General features: G+C 32.0%; 1 protein-coding gene across 1 annotated transcript in view; it reads right to left on the reverse strand.

The window, feature by feature from the left end:
• Positions 1-25,444, reverse strand: part of LOC106673880 (protein CYR61) — a 310,348-nt gene that overhangs the window by 192,997 nt on the left and 91,907 nt on the right. The window contains exon 2 of the mRNA XM_014406253.2: positions 22,912-23,003. The gene's annotated coding sequence lies outside the window, so the exon portion shown is untranslated. The remainder of the gene's footprint in view (positions 1-22,911; positions 23,004-25,444) is intronic.

Consider the following 25,444-nt stretch of genomic DNA (forward strand, 5'->3'; position numbering starts at 1 on the left):
CTACGCAGCTTAATTTCAAAACCGGGAGTTGTTTATGAGCAACGAGTCGGCATCAAACAAACGGCAGAGTAATCTTTCAAGTATACAGGGTGCAGCAATCAACCGGCTGAGATTACCTCGTTTATTTTGACCTATCAACATTGAAATAATGAAGCCCTCTTGACGGGAACATCCTTTTCTTGATCCTGGATTTTTCATGAACTTTCGATTCAGCATATTCACGTCATTCGATAAGTTTTTAAATTATTTAAACCTGACGTTTATCTAAATAGTGGCCAAAAATTTGACCCTCTGGCCTATGTGACATATCATCAATGTTAAAATTTCCACTTTTGATTAATTTATGCACATTTCTGTGAGTAAAAATATTTAATAATTTAATGTAATAAAACTCATATTTCAATCTCGTGGATTATTTAATATCTCCCGCTTCGATATTCCATCCAAAACATGCTCCTCGCTTTGTAGTATGTCAGACGATTCGACTTTTTTCAATCATCATCAATGAATCAGCATCGAGAAGGAGAGGGGGACAGAGAGAGTGAGTAAGTGAGTGTGTGTGTGTGTGTGAGAGAGAGAGAGAGAGAGAGAGTGAGAGAGAGAGAGAACGTGTAGGTGAATAGGACTTCTTGAATCAAACTTTCATTGTCAATATCTTCATTATGGGTGTTTGGCCTGATAAAAAAAATAAATAAAATGGGAAAAATAGGAAGGAAGAAGAAAGGAAGTCTTACTAGGCTTTTTTGGGATGTACTTTGAAATAACGGAAGAGGTTCGCATGCCACCGTGTAAATTTGGGGCCTCAGTTGCGACGACTATGGTGACCTGCAGGGTGGATGGAAAACGGGAAATTGTGGAAAGGTGGATAGAGTTGGAAATGAATGAAAATGGCTTTAGTTGCGAGGAGACTATAATGTAGGGGTAGGAAAGGGAGATTTTTCAAAAACTCAAAAACTATGGCGAGGTGTGCAATTAAAGGTTTGAACGGCGCAAGTTGTTTGTTCGAGATCGAGACGAGAACTGGGGGACGGGATTTAGGATAGGAAGAAATTCGAAGATCGTAAATGAAACAGCATTGAGAAGAAGGAGAAGAGAGAGAGAGAGAGAGAGAGAGAGAGAATGAGAGAGAGAGAGAGAGTGAGTGAGAGAGAGACAGTGAGAGAGAACGTGTCAGCGATTAAGACTTCTCGAATCAAATCTTAATTGTCAATATCTTCATTATTGGTGTTTGGGCTGGCAAAAAACAAAGAAAATGGAGGAAAATAGGAAAAAAGAAAAAGAAAAGGAGTCTTACATGGCTTTTGCGGACTGTATGTTGAAGTAACGGAGGGGATCCACATGCCACCTTGTGAAGTTGGGGAGACGACGATGGTGACCTGCTGGGTGGATGGAAAACGGGAAATTGTGGAAAGGTGGATAGAGTTCAAAATGAATGAAAGTACGAGGGAAAAGATTATTCGGAAATCGTGAGATGCGGTCTGGTGTGATGTAGGAAAAACATTTTCTTTGTCGTGCCAACGTTTCGATCTTCATTGAGATCATCTTCAGGGCTCAAAGGGTTGTTTTCTGCGTAATGGTGCCATTCTTGTCGTGTTGAGAGTGCCCACGACACGCAAGAATGGCCCAATTACGCAGAAAACAAACACTTTGAGCCCTGAAGATGATCTCAATAAAGATCGAAACGTTGGCGCGATAAAGAAAATGTTTTTTCTGAAATCTACATCACACCAGACCGCATTTCCGAATAATCATCGACTAACGACTAATCACCACACATTTCTATAAGGAGAAAATTTCGGGTTCCAGGGCTTTAGATGCAAGGGGGCTATAATTTAGGAAGGAAAGGGAAATTTTTCAAAAACTATGTTGAGGTGTGCAATTAGAGGTTTTAAGGAAGCAGGTTGATCGTTCGAGATCGAGACGAGAACTGCAGGACGGAATTTAGGATCGGAAGAAGTACAGGATAAATGAGCAAAGTCCATTTGACTATGCCTTGAGCCCAAAAATGGATATATTTTTTAGTCCCAAGTATATTTTTTCTTAATCGGTATAAATATAAACTAAAATAATTTTATTGTTATGGTATGAGCGTTAAAAAACTATGCACCAGTTAAATTTATTTCGTACACCCAATTCTATCCTAATCAATAAATATATTTAATAATACATGTGCTAGTAAACAATAAGTTCACATAGGTTCATATCATATAAATTAAGCAACGTAAGTCCTTTTCATAACTTCCTAATAATTGTTCCAGAGGGGAAACAAGACGATGCAGCCAATCATTAACCATCTGTCATCACCAGGCTGCTCAAGCAATAAACCCTCGGCATTTCTATTATAATGTCCTCTGCCGTTTCGTAGGCTCCAGAGCAGGCAGTGCTCGCTAATCTTATTTCATTCAATTAGATAGTATTGGTTGCTTTATTACTAACATAAATCTATTATTTTATTTTTCGATAAAATTAGATTTTGCGCTACAGAAGGTCTGAAATCAGTTTTAAACAACTTGGGAAAATTTGGTACTAACTTTCAACGTTGGACTAGGACAGCAAAACGAGCATTGTTGAAATAATAGAAACACGGTTCTGCTTTAATATTGTAAAATTAGCAACTGGGACTAGATACAAGTCCAATTTTTGAAAAGGAACTCCGCGCTAACTGCCATTAGTAATTTTTTATTATTCATCTCCGGCGTGCATTGAAGGGGCTTTTAAGCTCACCCCAGGCTTATTCAAGATTGTGTCGATCTTTTGGTAATCACACACCTATTTTTCTTACAACAATGCATAAAACCATAATTGAGCAATACATTTACAATAATTTATTACTCTATTCGCTTTTGTCACGGTTGCTAATCTAATTTCACGAAAACTAAATATCATCCTATGTACTTATTCCCTAACTATTTTAAATGACAAGTAATTCTCCAAATTCTAAACATATATGGGTGTCTGTTTTAAACCATATTTTAATTTAAATAATCAAAATTGGAAATATGAACCGCCTAAAGATTTACCCTCTAGCTTCCCATACAAAACATGTGTAAAAAATGTTTTGTTTATTTTGGGATGGATAAAAGTTTGAGCAGATTCTACAAAAGGTAAAAATATTAATAATAAATCTTTATGTAAGGTACTGGTTGAAATGAAAAAGTTAGTGTAACGAGCGGGATTCGAACCCACGACCTTCGGCTCAATACGCCGCTGCTCTAATCAATTGAGATGTGACAAATCATATCAATTTGTTAGACCATGAAATATAATGGAATTAATAATAAATTACAACAACATTTGAATGAAACAAATTAAATCTCGAATGTTACAAAAATTAAAGAGCTTGAACTTGAGATATTGTGTCAAATCATATCAAGTGGTTAGAGCAGCGGCGTATTGAGCCCAAGGTCGTGGGTTCGAATCCCGCTCGTGACACTAACGTTTCATTTCAACCAATGCCTTAAATAAAGGTTAATTAATTGAAAGAAGTTATTTAGTCAATGGGACCATGAAATATAATGGAATTAATAATAAATTACAACAAGATTTGAATGAAAGAAATTAAATCTCGAATGTTACAAAAATTAAAGAGCTTGAACTTGAGATATTGTGTCAAATCATGTCAAGTGGTTAGAGCAGCGGCGTATTGAGCCCAAGGTCGTGGGTTCGAATCCCGCTCGTGACACTAACTTTTTCATTTCTTCCAATGCCTTAAATAAAGGTTAATTAATTGAAAGAAGTTATTTAGTCAATGGGACCATGAAATATAATGGAATTAATAATAAATTACAACAACATTTGAATGAAATTAAATTTCGAACGTTACAAAAATTAAAAAGAATGATAAACAATTTTTTTAATTAGGCCACAACATTTGTTTCTCTCCCCAATGGAAGACCGGTTCAAAAAATAAAGGATCAGACCCAACAAAACAAAATTACAGCAAACAACTAGACAAGAGAATTATTTGTAACCCCCACACCCGTCTCAAAAGAATATAACTTGGTAGATGATATAAGCCAGACAAAATACTGAGCAATCGAAAGTTTTAGTACCCATAAATGTATTTGTTCTGGAGTCTGTATGAGATGATGAGGTTCTGCTTTATGACAGTGAAGTTAATGGATTAATTCTCTACTCTTATTATCTTATAATATAAAATTCATAAAAGCTCTTTCTAGCGCTCTACTGTTGTTGTAACATAACGATAAAATAAAAAATCATAAATTTTGATTAACAATGTCGATGTACAAAATGTCTTTTATGCACACTTAGATGTACCATTTCTCATAACAGAAAAAATGGGAAACACGGTCGATCCGAGGAACTTATAAAGTATAAATCAAACCCGCAGAAATATCCTTGGAAACGCGTTTTTTAAGATATTTTCTCTGTACAACCTATAGATAGGGTATATACATCATCACAAATTTAAAAAAATGTTCTTTCTGTATATGTACATTTTATTATCATTTTCTTTAACAATGAATCTAAATCTAAGGCTACGATATTCTAGATTCCGCGTTTAAACGTGAAAGATAAAATGTTATTTTAGGAACGGTTACCATGAAATGGAGAACATATCGATCGACCGAGGTCAAAAAATACTCACGCTATTGCTGACTTAATCGGGCACTTATCACATGAGAAATATTTCATTCTCGCTTTATAAAAGCAGAGCAAAAAAAAAGAATAATAACGCATTCCCTCCATTTGAAAAAAAAAACAGACTTGACTGCTAGATATTTTATTGCTTTACTAACAATCTATCTTTTTTCATACATTTAGAAAGGTATCGTAAAAGTTTTTTTTTTCATTTGTTGTATTATTTGAGACAATAAAAAAACACGATTTAGTAGGAAACAAAACCTGGAAAAAAGTACTTTTTCATTGCAATGTACTTATTGTTGTCATTTCTGTTTTCCTGTCAAAATTTATTGAACATAAACATAGAGCATATTTTCTCTTCTCTGAAATCCTTTGTTTATATTTTTACTTGTAGATTTGTCCTTTAATATCCAATGCAATTTATATTAGCGGAAATAATTTTATGATTTAAGCCTCTCATGAATATTATTTGTCTAAATACACTTAAGAAAATTTACCATTACTCAAAATGTAATTAAACGATTACATCAAATTAATTCTTTATGAGAGTATTTAATACAATTGAGAACGGCTCAGCGAATCCTTGGAAATAGTTTTGAAACGCAATTAAAAATTAATCTTAGTGAATAATAGAAAAGAAAGTAACACTTAGTCCTTCACAAAGGAAATGTGACGTAAAAGGTTTTATTCTATAGTACTGCAGAACAATGGTAGAGTAAATTAAGCTGGCCCTTTTTTATCACACCATGCCCTAAACGAGCAAACCGATTTGGACTCTCAACTTTGGTAACAGCCAATAAGGTCATCTATGAAAACACTAAATTATCCTTGTACTATTTTACATGACTATGCAATTTTAAATGTAAGCTTTGTAAAAATAATTGCTATTTTTACAATAATTTATTTTCAATAAAACATCATTTTGGGATAGCATAGTTCAGCCGGGTCTTAATAATATTTTTTTTCCTTTTTTCGTTTTATTATTTATTGTTCATGTACACAAATGCGTACTAACTTTTATGGCTCCGTGTAATAATTACTTTTTCTTAATTACAAATAAACACTCTCGACACGACACGCAAGAATGGCACAATTACACAGAAGACCAACACTTTGAGCCCTGAAGATGATCTCAATAAAGATCGAAACGTTGGCACGATAAAGAANGATTTGGAAATAGCAGAATTTAGTTTGGTAAACAGTCCAGTTTTATTTGGAAAAGATTCAATTCTTTGGAAAATATAACTTCGTTTTGAAAAAAGTATAATTGATTTGAAAAAAAGTCAATCTAATGTAGAAATGGTTGAATTCAGTTTGGAAATATCAGAATTTAAATTTGAGAAAAGTTTCATTTGATTTGGAAAAAGGCAAATTTAATTTCGAAAAGATTAAATTCTGTTTAGAAATATTAAGTTCTCTTTAGAATGAATTTACATTTGAGAAAAGTTTAAATTGATTTCGAAAAGGGCAAATTTAATTTGGAAAAGAGTGAATTTTTTTGGAAATAAAAAAACGTAATTTTGGAAAAAGTTTTAATTCGAACAAACGCCATTTAATCAGAAATGATTGAATTCGATTTGGAAATATCAGAATTTAATTTGGAAAAAAGTTTAGTTTGATTTGGAAAATACAGAATTCTTTCGGAAATATCAAAACTTAGTTTTGGAAAAAGTATAATTTAATTTGAAAAAGCTAATTCAATCAGAAATGATTGAATTCGATTTGTAAATATCTGATTTTAGTTTGGAAAAAGGTTTAATTTGATTTGGAGAAGATTGAATTCTTTTGGAAATATCAAAACTTAGTTTTGAAAAAAAAAATAGTTTGAAAAAAGGCCAATTTAATGTAGAAATGATTTAATTCTGTTCGAAAATATGAGTATTAATTTGGAGAAAAGCTTAATTTAATTTGAAAAAAAATTATTCACTGAACTAGATTGCTACGCACTAGAGTCAAATCGAATGAGTTAAATATCAGAATTAGGTCTGAAAAAAAGTTTAGTTTGATTTAGAATAGACTGAATAATTTAGGAAATAAAAAAACGTAATTTTGGAAAAAGTATAATTTAATTTGAACAAACGCCATTTAATCCGAAATTATTGAATTCGATTTGGAAATAGCAGAATTTAGTTTGGTAAACAGTCCAGTTTTATTTGGAAAAGATTCAATTCTTTGGAAAATATAACTTCGTTTTGAAAAAAGGCCAATTTAACGTAAAAATTATTGAATTTGGTTTGGAAATATCCGAAATTAAATTTGAGAAAAGTTTAATTTGATTTGGAAAAAGGCAAATTTAATTTGAAAAAGATTAAATTCTGTTTAGAAATATAAGGTTCTCTTTAGAAAGAATTTAAATTTGAGAAAAGTTTACGTTGATTTCGAAAAGGGCGAATTTAATTTGGAAAAGAGTGAATTTTTTTGGAAATAAAAAAACATAATTTTGGAAAAAGCATAATTTAATTTGAACAAACGCCATTTAATCAGAAATGATTGATTTCGATTTGGAAATATCAGAATTTAGTTTGGAAAAAAGTTTAGTTTGATTTTGAAAATACAGAATTCTTTTGGAAATATCAAAACTTAGTTTTGAAAAAAAAATAGTTTGAAAAAAGACCAATTTAATGTAGAAATGATTTAATTCTGTTGGAAAATATATGTATTAATTTGGAGAAATGTTTAATTTAAATTGAACAAACAAAAATTATTCAGTGAACTAGATTGCTACGTGAGCTAAACGCTCAAATCGAATGAGTTACAGAAACGATGTGTGATTCATAGAAGTTTATGTTTCTAGTTCCTAACAGCCCTGGCAAAGACCTTTGACAAAGGCTGAAATGCCTTTGCAATAATAGATACAAAACATTTAAAAGCAGTATTATAGATTTTCTTGTTTTTTACTAAACCTGGAGGTAAAAGAAAGGTTAAATTTTTTCAAAAAAATTCGATTTGTCTTGTAAATAAATGCACCTTTTTTATAAAAGATCAATTTAGTTGAAGCAAAATTCACCTGAGCTTAAAGAAAATATATTCCTCAGAAATGCCGGAAATAAAATGTCTTGTTATTATTAAAAGCTGATCATATTAAACAGTTAAATGGTTTAAGATATGGCCAGTCGGCTTGTTAGTTTTTCAAGCATAGGTGCAGTAACATGAATATCATATCGAGAATGTTCCTTAAACGGCCGTTTCATAAAAAAACCAACTCCTCTCAGAACTGAATAAGCTCCATGAAGATGTATATGTTGAAAGTTAATAATATGGAGGGAAAAGCCTCAGCTCTCATATATCGGGAGCTATACCTCAGGGATAGGATCAATATGCAATATAAGGCGAAACCAATGTCAAAACACAATCTCAGCATTTCTTTCAGATACGTTAGACTGGCCCCATTATATTATCCATGGAGAGGGGGAGTGGAAATTTCCCTTACAAAAGGGAAAATAATTTATTTTAATATACCGATATAAAAGTGGAAAAGCCAGTGTAATCAATCTCAAAGAAATTGAAAATAAAACGTCCGTTCATCGGAAGGTCGGAGGATCAGAGATAGGATTTTTATGCAGTGAAGATTGCCAAAATTAGCCATAAATATGCAGTTGAAAGCCCTGAAATAAGCAATATACAGTATTAATACGTTAAAATATGCAATGATATGCAGTAAACCAGTGTGTTTACTATCATAGTATCTTTAAACAGAAAGATAGATAATTAAACGAAATAGATAGTAAAACTCTTTAAAACTAAAAATAATTAAAATTCACAAGTATTTAGAGGTTTCCCCTTACAACTACGAAATCATTTGAACCCGCGGGGTGCCGGTGTTTTTGAAAAAATAGCCCATTTGGAAGTATGTCGGGTTCGAATGCAGGGCCGCTGGATTCGAACCAGGGACCTTTACCATACAGTGATGAGCCTAAACCGTTGCGGCCACGGACCCTCCCTAGAGTTTATTTACATTTAGCAAAAATATTTTCTCACTTACATAATTAAATTATATATTTTATGCTATTGAGATAATTAAGAATACGACTCTTACCGTCGTTGCGGCCTGTTTGAGCTTTCTTCTAATTAAACCAACTTTTCGTCAACTTGTTTTTTTTTACAGATTTTTTATGCTTCCCCAAAAACCAATATATTATTTTAAATATTTTGCGCGATAAATGCGATTTTACGTAAAAGTCCTTTAAATATGTTGATATTTTCCAAGAGATATTGTTCAAATACATAATTTTATGCAATTATTCAACAAATGTGTGGTGATTAGTGACCGTTAATCGATATTTATTTAGAAATCGAGAGATGCGGTCTGGTGTGATGTAGGTTTCAGAAAAACATTTTCTTTATCGTGCCAACGTTTCGATCTTTATTGAGATCATCTTCAGTGCTCAAAGTGTTTGTCTTCTGTGTAATTGTGCCATTCTTGCGTGTCGTGTCGATTGTGCAAGAATGGCACAATTACACAGAGGACAAACACTTTGAGCCCTGAAGATGATCTCAATCAAGATCGAAACGTTGGCACGATAAGAAAAATGTGTAGAGATTAGTGACCGTTAATCGATAATAATTCATATATCGTGAGATGCGGTCGGGTGTGATGTAGGTTTCAGAAAAACATTTTCTTTATCGTGCCAACGTTTCGATCTTTATTGAGATCATCTTCAGTGCTCAAAGTGTTTGTCTTCTGTGCAATTGTGCCATCGATAAAGAAAATGTTTTTCTGAAACCTACATCACACCCGACCGCATCTCACGATATATGAATTACTATTGATAAGGAAAATGTTTTTCTGAAACCTACATCACACCAGACCGCATCTCGCGATTTCTAAATAAATATTCATCAAATATGCAAAAATATGCTCTATAATAATATACATGATTTGGATAGATAATTGATTTCCTCGGACGTATGTGATGGCAAACAAAATGTGCAACTGCATAAAAATCCGGTCTCTCGTCATCATAATCAGCATGCATTGTTCATTGAATTGTGTATGTTTACTCTCGTTGAATCTACTTTCCAATTTGTTTTTAAAAAAATTAAATTTACGTAATTATAGCCTAAACCTTTTTCTGTTAAATATTTTTTGTGCTTTTTGGTCAAATTTTGGCTTATATTTTACCACAATGGTATCGTTTTACGTTTGTATGATCTATCACAAATTTTAAGTGTTATTTGTTCCCTTTCTTGCGACTAACAAGCAAGCCTCTTTTTTTTAAAATCTATATTATCAACTCTATTTCACCATTTTTTTTCGGATTGTTGTGGTTTATTTTAAGAGGAAACGGATAAACCATTATAGCCAGGAAATCAGGCTTAAGGCTAAAGTTTTAATAAGGTGTCACATAAAAACTCTCTGCAACCCTCACTATAGGTTGTAAAAGGAGCGATGGAACCCAAGGGAATGGTGGAAGGGGAGGAATTATGGGAAGTAAAAGGTATCACGAAGTAGGGGGGTCCTAGCGTGAGCTGCCGGCATCTCGTGTCGCACGATATCCTCGACTCAAAGCAGAAACTTGCTAGTTTCATAATGAGCCTTACCGTAGCTTATCACTGTCATTCAGTCTTGACGAAGAAATTACGATGCATGAAAATTCAGTTTTGGCGAAGAAATAAAAACCAGTAGCGTGTAAAAGTAAAACGGGCTTTGCCTTTAGAAACGTATAGTGTTTTGGTTAGATGTGATGGGAGATTAAGGGTGACTTTTTTTTGTCCTAACATCCAGTAGCGTGTATTATAAAAAGAACGTTAAAACTTATGTGGATAAAAGGCGTCGATAACATCGGATCTTAGGATTCGTCATTATAAGGTCTGGAGTGGACTGTAAGGCTTGGTTGATCTGACAGTAATGCCGTAAATTCAGGTTTCGGTATAGTATTATGACTGAGTTGTTTGTCAAGAAATAATTTAAATATGCTATCTAGTAGTCCAGGATAGAAAGCTATCACACTAGGTACTACAAACCGAGGGAAGCTATCAGTCAGAACCTAATGGTGGACACCACCAAAAATAATAATGACTATTAGGTGAAAGAACTTGACTTTTTTCAGCATTGAATATTTTCGTCAATGTAGGGCATTACGTGATCCTAGATGTTTCTTCGATGAGGAGGGTTATCTGGGATGGTAGTGGAACTAAGGTTATGGACCAAAGCTATAAGTTAAGTAATTCCTGTCACAGGACTTAACGTCCAACTTTGTTTGTCGCGGACGAGCGGTCAAACAACTATACATTTTTCATGATATTATCAATAAAAAAGCCATTGGTCTGCCGGGATTCGAACCAAGAACTGAATAAGCCTGGCAAATACGAGTCGGATGTCCTAACTACTCGACCAGTACCACAATGTAATTTGCTTAATGATTTTAAAGAAAAATGAAAAGTTAAAAAGAATAAACCGTTCTAGTAAACGCCATCTGTTATATCATTTTATCAAATTATCAGCGCCAATATTTATCAAACTTATAAACATTTTTCCAATAGCTTATTTTTTATTATCATAATATCCTTTAATCCGAACATGGTATGTTTATATTCTTTTAATTCACGTATGTAGGCCCGCGTTTCTTTTAGCACTTTCAAAAATTGAATAATTCTGTGTTTTTCTACTCTCGTATTGTGTCAAAGCCATGGTGAAAAATTCCGACAAATCAAACGAATTGCGCTAAAACACAATAAATTACTTTCTTCTGACATTGTGACTCTGGGACGTTTATCATCGTCTTTCACATAATGGATTGGCCTCGGTACTGTGTCATTAAACTGTAATTGCTTTAATAAATACGAATTATTATCTCCTCTCCAAAAAGCACATTTTAAATAAAATAGTAGAAAAATACAATTTTGTTTTATTGCGACGTTTTTAATTGTACGCAATCGAGAGTTGGATTTTTTTTAAATTTATTACAATTTATATTCCTGCTTCTTCTGGTTATATTCCCTTCCTACATTCCAAAACGAAGTCCTATTACTACGAACTTTTTACCTTAAAACCTGTTACTCCAACTTAATTAAAACTACTTTTCAATAACCTAAAAAATAGCAACTCCTTTGTTAATACATTTTTAAATAATTGTGTGTTAAAAAATCTCTAAATTTATCATCCCTCTCCTAGAACATATTTTCAACCTAGCCTTTTCACTAGGTCAATTCCCCTCCATTTTTAAAAAATTATTAATTATCCCTTTATTTAAATCAGGTTCAAAATCTGATATTAATAATTACTGACAGATTTCTTTGACCTTACCTTTGGCTAAAATTTTGGACAAATTGATTTAAAATAGATAATTTGATTTTCTTAACATCCATAATATAATTGCTCCCAACCAATATGGTTTCAAGTCTGGTAAGTCAACTGAACGGGCACTTTTTGATTTTGTTATATATTTCAAAATAATCGGATACAGGTTACCATGTTTATGGGATCTTTTTAGATTTAAAAAACTCTTTCGACTCCGTCGATCATCGATTGTTATTTAAAAAACTAAAATCACAAGGAATTGTTGAGGTTCCACTTAAACTTATTGAGTCTTATTTAGTGGACAGAACTCAGATAACAAAAATTGGAACAGTCTATAGCAATCCATTACTTATCGTCTCTGGCGTCCCTCAAGGTACGGATTAGGTCCCCTGTTTTTTTAATATATTAATGATCTTTTAAAGTTGAAGATATCCGGTAAAGTTTTTAGTTAAGCTGATGATCGGTACTTGATTTTTTCTGGAAGGATAATTGATAATTTGAATATATCTATTAACAAAGATTTTAGACTTGTTAAAACATGGTTATCTTCTATCTGTTTACTATTAAAAAATGATAAATCCAATGTCTTACATTTTGCATTAAGTAAAAGATTAGTTTTAAAGGGCTTTAAATTTTGTTTCCAACACGTATTAATTCATGTAACTCTTGCCCCATACCAATTACAAATAATACTAAATACTGAGAAGTTATATGTAGAATATATAGACTCTAGGCTAAATTTTAAGTTACACATTGATTCTTCCCACATAAATTCAGTATATTAAGAAAGATCCTAAATTTAAAATCAGTTTATTATGCCTTAGTTCAGTCTATAATTTGCCATGGTATCGTTTCATGGGGTGGAATCAATAATTGTTATTTAAATCCATTAATGATAGCTCAAAATTGTCTTTAGAGAACAATTCTTTCTAAACGATTTAGATTTAATACCAATCAACTATATGACATTTTTCAGGTTCTAAAAATTAATCAATTGTTTGGAGAATGTTCTTGTATGTATGTCTTTAAAAAATAACTTTTTTTTAATCAAACAAGACAAAAAGTGATGACTAATATTTTTATATCCATAGTAAACACTAATTGTTACTTTAATTTTTCAGTAATTGTTGTTTTTAGGTTTCTTAATTACTTAAATTTAATTCTCAGTACGATATCAAAAAATTTATTACTGTAAAAAATTTAAATTTATATTTTGAACTTTCTTTGTGGTATATTTGGCATCATATGGCAATTATTGTATTCTCTAATTTTTAATTTATCGTTATTATAATTTATTGCATTTTATTTTACTTTTGTTTTCTCTCTTGCTGAGAGAAAATTTTTCTTTTTTCTTCTTTTATTTATTTGGTCTTATACACGTTCTAAGCTCTTTTGATTTAATTTTTAGTAATTTTGTTCACTGTCATAACTCCTGCCACCTGTTACAAGCATTTTCTAGGTGGCAGGCGAAAATATGCAGATTAATTAAATGACTTACTTTAGTTATGGTTTTATTATTTTATCCTTAAATTTTTTTCTCGATTTATATTTTATCTTACCGTATTACTGTACTTTTCGCAAATAAAATAATTATTATTATTTAAAATGGACTCATATCTAAATTTTTGAAATTATTTTTTAATTAAACTGTCATCATTTCCAGTTTTATATATTTTAATTAAATATATTTTACTTTTCTAACGATAATTAAACACCAATGATCAATAATAAAAATGCCTGATGGTGAATGCATTTACAAAAAAAAGTAGTTTATTTTTACCTCATTTTTGCTTTTCATATTAATTTATGTTAATTAATAAAGCAATTAATGAACGTCGATGTTTTATATTTTAATATTTATGAATTTAAATAGCTTATAAATAATGTTTATGTTAAATTAGTACTTACTTTTTTTACCTTGAGAAAATTTGAAAAAAAGGCTCTGAAGAATTTGGTTGTGAAAATAAATTATTGCCATTAGCATTTTCATCATGTTATCTTACTGGAAAAGTAATAAATTAGTTAATAGATATTTTACCAAAGTAAATTAAGTTCTGGCAATGATCTTTAATCTTTAAGTATATAACTATTAAATTTAGGTTTTAGTATTGTGTTACCGTTTAGTAATAAATTTTTTTTTGAGACATCATACGTCACTGAACAGTATAACATGTTTTTCTTTACAGTGATCCTTGTTCATGAAATTGTTATATGAAGCCAAGAGCGGTTTCAGTGTGGCCATACTTAGCGGACAAAAAAAGCTCTGCTTGAAGTATGTGTACTTTGTACAACCTGTTGTCAATAGGATTCCCCCTTTTTACTTCTTCCATTCTTTGATGCATTTGGGAACAAGATTGAATCTAATTATTATAGTTTTTTAATTAAAGGGGTTATTCATGTAAATATCTGACGGAGCATTTGAATATTTTAATATTCAAGGTGTATTGACGCATGCGTTACTTACTTTATTACTTAATTACTTTATCCCTTATTTCAACAGATTGTAGAAACGGAATATCAGATGTTTGCATAGCGGTTTTAACAAATCGAAAAAAATATTTGATAAACTGTCCGATTCGGAGAGGGAAAGCGTTTAAGGAAAGCTGGGGTTCGTTGGGGAGGCTGAGGGGAATAATTTTATTACAATACAAGCTTGAACGCATCGGTGTAGAACGGGGAACTTGACTGGAAGGCCCTATAAAAGCATGTACCGGAAGTAATTTTGATATAGGGCTGGCTCAATCACTCTTATTCCGGTCCAACAATTTATCTACCTCACGTAAGAAAGCGTTAGCCTCTGTTATGTTCACTGTCAGATTATTCCGCGTTTGTTTCCTCTTGAAAAAAAAAAGTAGGCCCGGACTTGGTATAAGTATTACTAAATGAATGTACTATTACAAAAATAACCTAAAACCTTCTAAAAATTGTCTGTACAATATCAACGGGCAAAAAATGACAGTATCTTACCAAATGATCGTAATATTAAGACATTATTGAATGTACAGCTGAAGAAAGTTGTAAAATTGTTAAAACTGAGGATGAAGTAGTTTGAAAATTCAGCACAAGGACTATACAGTCGGTGTGGCATGTTCGATCCTATGAATTAGTGGTTAGAGTCGTAGCGTATTGAGCTGAAGGTCCTGGGTTCGAGTCCCGCTCGTGACGCTAACTTTTTCATCTCAACCAAGACCTTACATAAAAAAATAATTAATTGAAAGAAGTAATTTGGTCAATTATACGACCAAACATAATTGACTTATGAGTAGTATTACCTTGCTCCCTGCTTTAGCTAACTGTTGACGCTATGATGGATGCTGGTCTGAGAATTGGTGAATTTATGTTGAACGTCACTGGATCATCTTCAATGAGAAATTCTCTTTCAGGAAAGCCACGTATCTGGGATCGATGTATCAGGAATATAGAAATATGCTTTTAGCTTGATCGTTTCTTATCATCCTGATCATATTCTAGTTGCATTGATTTGCCAGATAATACATAATAACGCACAAACTACTGAACATGGAGTCGAGCAGAAATGCATTTGAGTGACAAACTTTTAGGCAAACCCAGTGCTAGTTACGGTTGTGTTATTCTTTCTACTCTAGTACTTTCTCTGCAGCAAAGGAAAATAAAATGGCTAACAGGGCATTGCCAATGAGTTGCTATTTGAAACACATGAGAGGAAAACAAATGCCTGCCTAGCAATGAGAAAGAAGAAACGGCTGAGCCCACCATGGACTCAACTACTCAAATACATTAGAAATCCTTAAGACTTTTAATGCTGGGATTTGTAAAAGCCTTAATCCAGAATACTTCTCAACCAATTTAGCAAAATTAAAAAACTGTTGGAATTATGATTTTCCGAAAAATGTGGAGATTGTTCATCATAAATGTTCAGCTAAATTTTCCCCATACAAATGGAACACTATCTAGCGAAAAGGAAAAGTCAATATTTTTTATTTTTTCCCCCTTTCGTTGAATGTTTCGGAATCAGAGTGCCCTTTGACTGGAAATTGAGTATTGGCCTGCCAATTATATCGGGCTGAATTGCTTACGCAAGGGAAAAAATATCTTAGTGTTAAACGATTAAGCCTGAAATCAGTTATATCCGTCGTTCTGAGTTATAAATGTGATATTGGAAAACCATTTGGCGGCTTACCACGGAGAGGTGGCCGCATATTTCCTTTTTTATTTCCCCGCTGTCTTGGAACGACTGGAGGTGAAAACTCTCCAACCCGCAAATAAATATGTCATACCATTTGGTACCTGTTGGCAATATCTAAACAGACTCTTCGCTTTGTTCAATTTTAACATGTACTAGCAAGTTGCATCGCTTTGGAAACAATAAAAATTAATAATAAAACAATCAGTTTTAAGGCATTTGAACAATTAAACTTGTAAATGCTCACACGTAAAATATATTATGGATTGTATTCAAAACAGCATAAAGTCAAGTAATTTACAATGTAAATTGCTCTACGGCATTTCGAAACTGCTGAAAAAAGTCCTTTGTGTTCAAAAGGCTGCTAATAAAGGTTCTGCAAAGGAAAAAAGAAAATTTACATGTGCACATCAAAGTTTTTCAGGCCTTAAATGAAAAAAGAGACATGGTGTCATTATTTCTCAAAATTGTCTGCTGAACAAAAAGAAAAAATTGTGAGGGATGTGAGGTGTGATAAATTTAGGCCTAATAAACGTAGCCTATTGTATCGGCCATTTTCCGATTATTTTGGTCTGCTTATCCTTACTGTTTTGGTCTGTCAGGCGCGAATAGGCTTCTCGCCATATTCAATAGTCCGGCTGTGTTATTTTGTAACGCCTGACAAATCGAAACACGTGGATATGAAAAGAATGATCGAAAAGAATTAAGCTAAAGACAGAATTATATATTCCTTGAACGTAATCTCAGCAGAAAGATTGCTTTCCAAAACAAAACGAGGATATGCGGACCAAAATTATTGGAAACGATGAAACTGCGAAAATAAATAACCAGGAAACACAAACGTGCCGTTTATAATTACTCTGTTTAGTTACAGTTTAATTTAAAAATTTAATTAAATTAAAATCAATTATCTTCCATTAACTTTACAAAAATAGGCCCAAAATATAATAGTTGATATTATTTACCGTAAAAAAGGAGTAAATAATGCCAATCGACTCCTGTCAAATAACTCCAATTAAACAAGATCTAACGAGAAGCCAGTCAAAATTCTGAAATGAATTAAAACAAATAAGATGGCTGAGGAAAACCCAACTTTTATTGATGAAATATCTTTGGAAGAAAGACAAATTTCAAATAGGGTCCCTACCATACAGGAGAAACTAGCGTGTCTGAACAGGGGCAATGATGGCCATCAGGTTGTCCTCTTCTACCTTTGCACATGTCAAAAATAGGCTTTCGAAAGTAAACGAGTTCTAAGATATAAAGAAATAAAGTCAAATATAACGAGATCCATCATAAAATTCTAGAGAAAAACAAATGGGATGACTATAACAGTACCTGATAAAATGAAAAGCAAATTCATCTTTAGCAGACCCTCCCTAGTGGTCGTAAAGAGATCTTTGAAAGAAAGTCAACCCCCAATATCAAGAACGGGCCCTAATATTGTATCAAAGATGGATCAAAGATGAAACAGAGAACATGTGTGGGGTAAAAAAGGACAGAATTTCACTCTAGCCAAACCCCTTGGACTGGTTCGAAGTATGAAGTATGAATGAAAGATGCACACATCTACATTTCATAGCCATGCGACTTTATAGGCACTTAATTCCTTTTTTTAGCTCTAAACTAGTCCGACAATTCCTAAATCGCCTAAAATAAAGGTAAATAAAGAAACGACCCGGCTGACCGGTTCAGCCCTCTTACCCATGGTGAATGTCCAAAAATGGCCGGAAAAAATGAATTCAGAAAGAAAAACTCAAGTACTGGACAATTTGTTACTCAAAAATTAGTATTCAAGAATTTTTTGAGGTGAGAAAAACGAATGTCAACTTTATAAACATATTTTAACTTACTTTCCAACGCCGTGATGTTACAAATAATGTATTTCAATATTTGTAATACCCATACAAAACCTTCCTCCCAAACACGATTTCCACACAATTTTATTAATTAATTTAAATAATAATAAATTACTATGTCTTTAATTTGATCGTTAAGACCAACATGGCCGTCGGTTCTACTCACAAATTTCAAATCATAGTACAAACATTATTTACAAAAGGTGTATGGACCTTTTTTTAAAAACACCAGCCTCTGCTGTTGCGAACCCTTATTTTAAAAAATAAATGAATCTATGAAAAATAAGTAAATTAAAAAAATAAATCACTTATATTGTAGATTGTTTATGGTTGCAAGGAATTTTTTTTATTATTTTTCCGAAACTGCTATCATTAATACATCAGCTGCCAAGGAATACTTGGTTTTTTACCCCCTATTCAGTCGAATTTTTCATAAGGAGAAGCATTTTCCATCAAACCGTGGACTTAACAATACTTTGTATAATTCTTTAATCATATTTTCTAAATGCGTTTTTATTTTATAGTTAGTTTTATATTATTATTAATTTTTATAGCACTAGAAAAGTTCATTTTTATTTACAAAAATTTAAACATGTAAAAATAAATATTATATGGAGATCGTGAGGAGCGGTCTGGTGTGAAATAGGTTTTAGAAAAACATTTTCTTTATCGTGTCAACGTTTCGATCTTTATTGAGATCATCTTCAGGGCCTGAGATTTATAAACATTGTTTAAATCTTACAAATACATGTAGAATATGAATAAAATGAATTTATACAATGATAAAAATTTCAGATTAAAAAATGAATTTATACAATGATAGAAAATTTTATATTAAAACAAAACCATTCTATAAATTCATTCTTTTCGTTAATCTAAAATTTTCTATCGTTGTATACATTTTTTCCACATCCTACGTGCATTTGTAAAATTTAAACAATGTTTATAAATCCCGGGGCCGAAGATGATCTCAATGAAGATCGAAACGTAGCACGATAAAGAAAATGTTTTTATAAAACCTACGTCACACCAGACCGCATCTTGAAATTAAAGTCTTACTCTTCCGTTTTGACGCTTTTTCAACTAATATGTGTAAATTATAATTTTTCGAAATACTTAACTAAATGCTTTTTATATTAAATTTTTATTGAATTGCACATTGTTAAAACATAAATGCATACAAATATATAATATATATATATGCATCATATGCCTATATGATTATGACTAGGGACCGGATTTATATATATATATATCACATATAAATCCGGTCTCTAGTCATAATCATATAGGCTACACAATAGGTCGCAGTGGAATAAAGTTTGGATTCCTTTTTTCCTCCTTCCCCCCCACAAAAAAAGACTATGTTAGTACTGTAAAAAAATCATTTGTTCTACTTTAATTGGTTTTATTCCCGTTTGCACCAAGTGGCATGCCATTTCTGAAATTGCCAGCTCGTTAACCCGCCCCGTTGTCTCAGAAGACCCGGGATCTAGTGTAAATCGGAGAAATTCGGCGGCTAGGCGTGTTGAGAGCTCTTTTCGGAATTTCATGTCGGCCGTAATGCCAGCTAAAGGACGAACTGGGCTAACTGTAAAACGTAATTGTCGGTGTAATTCAACCCTAATTCAATTATGAGGTCGATAAAAGTTGTCTCCTCATTTTCCTGGCGGGCAAATGAAACAAACACTGGTTTCATTCTGGTAAAACACACTTAAGCGATATTTTCACCAGTTTTTATAACAACAATAATATTATAAATGTTTATAAAAATATATTAAATAAATATATACATATGCTAAAAGAAATAATCAAAGTTTATAGGTTTGATTTATTTTAATTATTTTTAAATAGCTAGTATTCTAAGACTAGTGATTGCTCAAACCTAAGTAAAAACAAATGGAAAATTTGTGGAATTTCTGCTGAGATAACCATGTTGGCTTTTTAATATTTCTTCAACAAACCCTCCTACTGTGACATGCAATTTTAAACTTAAAACAATCTACTAGTCTTGTTTAAAAGGGTTCTAGTAAAACTTTGAACTTAATGCCATAAGTTATAAATAAATATTGATTACTGGTCGATATTTTTCATCGGGATGTGTTATGATTTTAAGAAAGATCTTGGGCATCGCCATGGCCACCCGATTAGTTCAATTTTGGCAGAAAGTGATGAAAGACCTTCTAGACTTTTCAAAACAAATGTCAGGTTGAGAATAATTTTGGATAGTAAATTAAACGTTAAGATTAATAAAGATTTTTAGCTGAGATAAAAACTCAATGGCACGAGCGGGATTCGAACCCACGATCTTCGGCTTGATACGCCGCTGCTCTACCACTTGAGCTATCGTGACCTCGACCTTTTTTATCTCAACTAAAAACCTTAATTGATTGTGATATATTAATTGGTCAAGCGGACCACGAAATTAGTGAATTTAATGATTAAAAATGAAGTATATTAAAGCTCTCCGTGGCCATTTCATTTGTCGTCGAGAATCCAACACGACATTTACTTCTTACTCTACATCTACATGATGGAATTGTTTTTCAAAGTAATTTTCCATTCCCTTTAATAAACAAACTCTAATAAAAAGAGAAAAGAGATTTCTCAAACATATTATTTATTTCAGTGGGTAATTTTTTAAATAGACTAAACCTGCAATGCTTCTAAGTCACGCCGAACTGTAGGCCTATTGAAACTTTCATGGAATTTTGTGCCAAGAAACTCTTTGAACTTTGAAAAAAATAAATCTTGGAAAATAAATACATGTATAATTTTTGTTGTCATGTAAATTGGAGACTAAAAGTCAATATTTTAAAGTTGACAGCAAAAGGTTTTCAGACAGACATATGTTTTCTCTACTTTTTACTCAACATCTACATGACGGAATTTTATTTTTATTAGTATACTACGAATTAGTAACTCAGGGTTCTGTGTTTGGAAATTCATCTTTATTTTCCAGAAGATTAACTCTATTTGGTGTGATTATTGAGTAAAGAGTACTAGCATTAGCTTTTTCCGCTTTTCTTCGGTAATCTAGGACAATTCAGAGTAGGTTCTGTCGCTACATTTATGCCTGCCTGAGCATTTGACACCTTTCATTTCTCCTTCACAATTATTAATCATTAACTTCACTAATTTCGTGGTCCGCTTGATCAATTAATATATTACAATTAATTAAGGTTTTTAGTTAAGATAAAAAAGTCAATGGCATGAGCGGGATTCGAACCCACGATCTTCGGCTAGATACGCCGCTGCTCGATCCACTCGGACACCAACTTCCCATCTCAACGCTACCTTTTGAATTTTCCCTCCTTTTTGCCATTTTTTATTTGCCTTTTGTCGTCGAGAATCCAATCCGATTACACGACATTTGAAAAATGGCAAAAAGGAGAGAAAATTCAAAAGGTGCGGTTGAGATGGGAAGTTGGTGTCCGAGTGGATCGAGGTCACGAGAGCTAAAGTGGTAGAGCAGCGGCGTATCAAGCCTTTCTATGGTAGTTCTTTACTGGAGCTGTGAATTTAGTTAGGTCTTAATTTGTTAAGTAAAATTTCCTCTTTCTCCCAATGAGTTTGATTTTGCATATTTCATTGGCACTTTTTGTGGGTTTTAGTAACCCATAACTACAGTAGTTTTATGATGTGACTATACATGCTACAAAATGAACTTGTGCCTATGTTTTGGTCGAAGCTTTCTGTTTTCACTAGGATGTCTACTATCTCGTTGCCAAAAAGTCCTTCATGTCCTGGGACCTTAAAGTTTGACTATTTGTAGATCCAAGTTTTTTAAATTATTTAGTAAGTTCCTCATTAATTTTGGCTTCTCTCGTAGCGCTGAAGAGTCAGAATATTAGAACTACCTGTCTACCTTACAATATAATAATTAGTGAACCTTTGAGATTTTTGCTATCGATCTCATGAACACTTGTTTCTATTACTAAATAACTATCTATATTTAGGCGTGAAACATAATTGAAATATTGGCCAGACTATGATGTCTTATATTATTTTTAATTACAGTTAATTAAGGTTTTTAGTTGAGATAAAAAAGTCAATGGCACGAGCGGGATTCGAACCCACGATCTTCGTCTTGATACGTCGCTGCTCTACCACTTGAGTTATCGTGACCTCGATCCACTCGGACACCGTGGGTTCGAATCCCGCTCGTGCCATTGACTTTTTTATCTCAACTAAAAACCTTAATTAATTGTAAAATTGGTCAAGCGGACCACGAAATTAGTGAAATTAAACTTTAAGTTTCAATTTGATGCCTTGGTAAAAAAGTTTAGAAAATTATTTTATAAATTTAAAATTTTAAGAATTATTCTTCAGCCAGATTTAATGAGATGTGATCAGATTTTGCATTATCACAATCGTTGATATTGTATGAGATCTTAGTTTGTGGTGGTACCACAAAATCTACAATATCTCCAATAAGTATTGTATATTATATGATATAGATCTGTATATCAGCAGGTCAGTTGTACATTATTGTGGTGTACAATGAGTACCAGCTAAATTAGTTTCTTTACTATTGTTGACAATAAGTAATTATGAATAAAATCAACTTTAATTTAAATGATTAAAAAGTCGTGTAAAAATTATATTGTAACAAACGTTTTATATTTCCATTTCATTATTTCTCCATATTATCCTGATAGATATAGGACTTTATTATTAAAAAGAAACACAAGTAAAGTCCCGTTTGTCATATTGCAGGGGAATTTGAAATTCAAGCAGGCAAGATAGCCATTCAGACATTCCATGAAAAAGAATGTATTCGCCGTACAAATGGAGATAGATGCTTCCCCCTTGCTGACGTACGTAATTCCGTGTAAAAAGTGAAGGAATTGTGTATTTTCCGAGATAATAAGTTCACATCAACGCCAGTTCAGAGACACACCTTACAACGTTTTTTTTTATTTATTTATTTTATTTTTATCGAATGCCCCTATAGTTCACTGTGTAATCTATAAGATGCGAAAAACTGGCAACACATTTTTTACTGATAAACAAGTTGTATAAATAAAATCAATAAGGCTTACCTTGAAATAGGGTTTTCACCCCGATAACTTATCGAGGTTTCTATCGGCCCACATACAGCCTTCAATTTTACCGCAATAGTCGTTCCAAAAACCTAAAACATAAACATTAACATTGATTAATAATATAAATAAAAAATATATAAAAGTAATCGTTTAAAAAGTGCTAAACACATTTCCATAAGTGGAAGTAATGTTCTACTATCTAGGACGTGGATTGTCAGGTAAATTGAAAAGAACTTTCTAATTTTTAAGTGATGACGATGATGATTGATATTAGGATGTTAAGCAATTCCATTTCCTGGGTTTTCTTTGTACCCTTGGTTATGTCTCCGTTGTTTCGCATTCAAAGATAATAATAATAATTTCCATCAATTAATTATTCTTTCTAAGGTCTTGGTTGAGACAAAACGTCAATGTCACGAGCGGGATTCGAACTCACATCGAAGTCACGATAGCTCAAGTTGTATAGTAGCGACTTATTTAGACGAAGGTCGACGTGGGTTCGAATCCCGCTCGTGACACTGACTTTTTTATCTCAACCAAGACCTTAGAAAGAATAATTCATTGATAGAAAGAATTAACTTGGTCAATTGACTACGAAAACGACAATAAATTAATAATAATAAATTAATATTAATAAATAATAAGATAAACCGTAAATGGAAGAAAAAAATTAAGGATAAAATAGTAAAACCATAACTAAATGTAAATCATTTAACCAATCTGCACATTTTCGCCTGTCACCTAAAAGCAGTACTTGTAAATTAAAGGGAGGAGTTATGTCAATGAACAAAATTACTAAAAATTAAATCAAAAAAACTTAGGTGTATAAGACCAAATAAATTAAAGACAAATTTTCTCTCAACAAGAGAGAAAACAAAAATAAAATAAAATGCAATAAATTCAAATAAAAATTGAAGAATACAATAATTGCCATATGATGCCAAATATACCACACAGAAAGTTCAATTTATAAATTTAAAATTTGTACAGTAATAAATGTTTTGAAATCACAATGATAATTAAATTTGTTAAAATTAATTTTATGTTCAATTAATTAAGGTTTTTAAGTTGAGATAAAAAGTCAGTGTTTATCTCAACTTAAAAACCTTAATTAATTTAATGTTATTAATTCGTCAAGCGGACCACGAAAAATAGTGAATTCAATTAATTTTATGATTGTAAAGAAACCTAAAAACAACATTTAATGAAAACTTAAAGTAAAAATTAGTGTTTACTTTTGATATAAAAATATTAGTCACTACGTTTTGTCTTGTTTGATACTCATTGTTTGGTTCAGCAAAAAGATTGTTTTTAAAGGCATACATACAAGAATATTTTAAAAACAATTGTTTAAATTTATGAACCTGAAAAATATCATATAGTTGATTGGTATTAAGTCTAAAAGGTTTAGAAAGAAGTTTTCAAAAGAGAATTTTGAGTTAAGATTCATGGATTTAAATAACAATTATTGGTTCAACCCCATGAAACAATACTATAGCAAACTATAGATTGAACTAAATAAACTATTTTTAACAATTTTAAATTTAGGATCTTTCTTAATACATTTATTTATAAATGATTTATAAAGGAGTTACTTACATTTATTTCATTTATTTAATTACTTACATTTATAAAGGAGTTTTCTCAGTCGCATAACCAAAGAATCCATGTGTAATTTAAAATTTAACCTAGAGTCTAATGTATCTTCTAAGTATTTAGTATTATTTATAATTGATATGGGGGAACAGTTACAATTAAATGAAGTAATACACCTATGGAAACAAAATTTAAAGCTCTTTGAAACTAATTTTTTATTTAATGCAAAAATTAAGACATACGACTGTTTCTTCCTCCTCAAATGTGGTCATTTTTGAACATACCCATGTTATATAGATGTTTTATCAGATGACAAAGACCAGCATAAAGTCCTATCATTCCTCCAAATTTAGCCCTCTTTGAGTGTAGCAGTGTGTTTGCCAGTCTTGGTTGTTGTTTTATCACAAGCGTACTGTGTGTAACTTTGTAAGTAACCTCTAGAAATTAACCCTTCTCTTTTTTTTTTATCCATTCATTGATGGTGGATTCTATGTTTTATTACGTTATCCCAAGAATAAGATCAAGCCTTAGTATTGCAGATCCTCGGGTCAGCGTGTCTGCATTTTCGTTAACTAAAACTTCTTTCTGTGATGGTACCCAAGATATTACCAGGTTTAGTTGACCCAGGTTTCGGAGATTTTTGATCCGTTCAGAGACAAATTTTGATGTAATGGTTTTATATCCTAATGATTTAATAGCTACTTAGCCTCCGATCGACAGTTATCGGTTAGCAATTAAAATATAATTAAGACAAATTTGTTTTAAGTATTCTAATAACGTGCTTTTTTAACTGGTTAACTGTCATTTTGGTCTGTCTAATTCATGATTTTGTCTGTCTGGCGCGTTTTAATATTGAATATATCCATATTCAGTGCTGACCCAACCAGCAAGGATGGGCAGACCAAAATTATCTATAATATCCATAGCACAGATT

This window comes from Cimex lectularius, unplaced genomic scaffold (genome assembly GCF_000648675.2).
Source record: "Cimex lectularius strain Harlan isolate CLEC.00 unplaced genomic scaffold, Clec_2.1 scaffold42, whole genome shotgun sequence".
In the NCBI taxonomy this organism is placed as follows: domain Eukaryota; kingdom Metazoa; phylum Arthropoda; class Insecta; order Hemiptera; family Cimicidae; genus Cimex; species Cimex lectularius.